Source organism: Galeopterus variegatus, unplaced genomic scaffold, assembly GCF_000696425.1.
Source record: "Galeopterus variegatus unplaced genomic scaffold, G_variegatus-3.0.2 Scaffold897, whole genome shotgun sequence".
Classification (NCBI taxonomy): Eukaryota; Metazoa; Chordata; class Mammalia; order Dermoptera; family Cynocephalidae; genus Galeopterus; species Galeopterus variegatus.
This window is the reverse complement of record NW_007727008.1, coordinates 381,875-384,088: the sequence shown is the minus strand read 5'-3', so window position 1 is coordinate 384,088 and position 2,214 is coordinate 381,875. Positions and strand designations below refer to the sequence as shown.

The 2,214-nt window shown below is 38.2% G+C and overlaps 1 protein-coding gene across 1 annotated transcript in view; it reads left to right on the top strand.

Moving 5' to 3' along the window:
* ELMOD2 (ELMO/CED-12 domain containing 2) overlaps nucleotides 1-2,214 on the top strand; it is a 33,581-nt gene that overhangs the window by 27,918 nt on the left and 3,449 nt on the right. The gene's annotated exons all lie outside the window — the stretch shown is intronic.

The window sequence follows — 2,214 nt, the reverse complement described above, 5'->3', positions numbered from 1 at the left end:
TTTTTTTTTACAATGCCAAAGTTGTCATTTTGTTGTTTTGTTTAAATACCCTCCTGGCCCTTCCTGACTGTACTGGAGACTGGTTGCATGCCTTACCTGCTCCTAGATATAAATAATGAAACTGGGTCACAATAATCCCAGCATATCTATCTGTGAGTACTCATATATACTGTGTGACTGTATGTTTGTACTGTGATGTGAGAAGAGCCCCTTGCCCTCAGTTTGCTAGGGTCAGACTTAGCCAGTCTTTTTTCTTTGGCGGGGAGTTGGCGGGGGGCAGTCAGGCATTTTAATAGATTTTCATCCAAATCTGCATCTTCCTCCTCCACAGTCTTCAGTTGTTTCCTTTCACCTTATTGCTGTGGAACTGGGTGTTTCCCCTTTCTAGTCTTGTTTGATTTCCTGTGCTAAATCTCTTACTAACTGTTTTAGCATGGTGCCTAAGCTCCTGGGACTTTGCTAACTTGCCCCTGATATTTGTTTTCTCTAATGAAATATATCCCCTGTTTAATGCTGCCTGTTGAATGTAAAAACACATATGAAAAGAAATAGTCAAAAAATTCCCCCAATAATTAAGCAGTTTATTTAAATAAATACGAGGGGGTGGTAGGAAGGGAAGCAGTGCAAAATGACCTCTGCCTNTTGAGGATCTTTGAGTACTGTTGATTTCTGCTGCCCTCAGCACCAGTATCTCAGTTGGTTCCTATCTAGGAAGGGCATCAAAGTAACACCTGAAGTAGAGAAGCCATTGTAGATCCCTTTCAGTTGCTTGTTTCTCTCAGTTCAGATCCATAAGAGCTGTGGATCATCCTAGAAACAGTAGAGCTTACGATTTTCAAATGTCTTGAAACATTTATACACATACACACCCCCATTTTTTAAGCAGAAGTTTCAGAAAAATATTGATTTCCCTACCTTTACCAGTGGAAGTTTCATGTCTTAATTAAGGTTCTGCAGTTCTTCTCAGAAGGAATCTATTCTAACTAAAATAATAATTTGAAACTTTGTTTTTTGAACATATATATGTTTTTTTGTTGGAGGAGTGAGCCCAATTAGTTTGCACAAATCAGTTCCAAGGTCATAGTTCCTCTCCAGAAGAAAGAACTGTAAAGAGATTAGCTGTCACATTTTTTATTTCCCTGAAGTCTGCCTTAATCTGCCCCCTTTTTGCTTTATCCCTCTGCCCTTTTTTATTTTTTGAATTTGTTCTGTGTAGGAAAGGCTGGAAACAGTAAGTGGTAATTTAGCTACTTAGCTCCATTGTCACCTTCCTGTACATCTCAACTGTGAGCAGGTATACACTGTCAGCCTGGGAACTTGCTGAACACTGGTCCAAGCAGGAGGGCTCAGGATTTCAGGACCTCTGTCTTCCCGATATTACTGTCCATGTCTCCTTTCTAGTGTTTGAGGGCCATAGTTTTAGCTGAACTTCTAGTTTCAGCTAAAAAATAACACCTGAAGTTTTTATACCCCCAAATCTATACCTCAATAACAACTTTACTGAGGTGTAATTTATTTACTGTAAAATTTCAACCATTTTAAGTGTACACTTTGGTAAGTTTTAGTAAATTTACTAAGTTGTGCAGCCCTCATCATAATCCAGTTTTAGAAGACTTCCATCACCTTTATGCCGGTTCACAGTTAATCCCCCTTCTTGTGGTTTCCTCATTTTTAACTTATGCAGTAGAAGCGTGCAGGGAATTTTAAGTTTAGAAATTTTGTATGGCAATTTCTATTGCATAAGTGTTCCAAATCTCTTAGAGTCAAAAGGACAATATATGTGCATTGTGGAAACAGGTGTTTTCTATCACTTTCTGCAAAATTTTAGGCGTCTTATGCCAAGGGTGGCCCTGCCAGCTCCTAGAATTTTGATATTATTTTTCCTGCAGTTTTCCGATGTCTCATTAAATCAACTTAGCTGTTACAGTCATGGTTTTTTGAGTTAGTCTTTCTCTGACACTGATTTACATAATGGACCAGCAACCTCATTCTGAAGCAAGAAGTTTCTAGCACATTACACTTGAGCCGTTTATTCCAGGCCTATGTAGTCATCTGAATGGGCCCCATCACTGACAGTAATGAAAAAGCAATTTAAAGGACATAAGCATGGTAAATAGCTAAAACTAGAAATACTAAAACAAATGGCATACCATAAAATTTGGATAGCTGTCTAACTTTTCCTATTACCCATAACATTAATCTCTGAATTTTTTT